Raw genomic sequence first — 370 nt, 5'->3', positions numbered from 1 at the left:
AAATGCGGCCTAAAGATAGCTTCCTTAGGGTCCCGGCGATGCACCAGCGCTGGGCCAGCAGTGAACACAAGTAAGAACAATCTTATCGCTGTGATTACGCAAAATTTAAGAAATTAAACAGAGAAAAAGCACAGGAAGCGAAAAGCATACCTTTCACGAAGTAGGAATGCTCGGGCGACTTGAAGCTGAGCACGAAGGACGGCGACGGCAGCAGCTGGAACACCACGGAGGCCTCGAACCTGCGGCTCCCAAACTCCACCTCCACCAGACGCATGTTTGTTCTGGGGACTGTTCGGGAAACTGTGAATGCCTGTTTTCTATGATATAAAGTCTTTCGTGAAAATCAGTATATTCAGAAATATAACTGGGT

The 370-nt window shown here is 48.1% G+C and overlaps 1 protein-coding gene across 1 annotated transcript in view; it reads right to left on the bottom strand.

Annotated features, from left to right (window-relative positions):
* Positions 1-150: 150 nt before the first annotated feature.
* Positions 151-370, bottom strand: part of LOC119585565 — a 72,332-nt gene continuing 72,112 nt past the window's right edge. Inside the window, exon 21 of the mRNA XM_037934233.1 lies at positions 151-288. The gene's annotated coding sequence lies outside the window, so the exon portion shown is untranslated. The remainder of the gene's footprint in view (positions 289-370) is intronic.

Source organism: Penaeus monodon, chromosome 20 (assembly GCF_015228065.2).
Source record: "Penaeus monodon isolate SGIC_2016 chromosome 20, NSTDA_Pmon_1, whole genome shotgun sequence".
Lineage (NCBI taxonomy): Eukaryota > Metazoa > Arthropoda > Malacostraca > Decapoda > Penaeidae > Penaeus > Penaeus monodon.
Note: the sequence above shows the minus strand (reverse complement) of the source record. Positions and strands in the feature narration are given on the sequence as shown.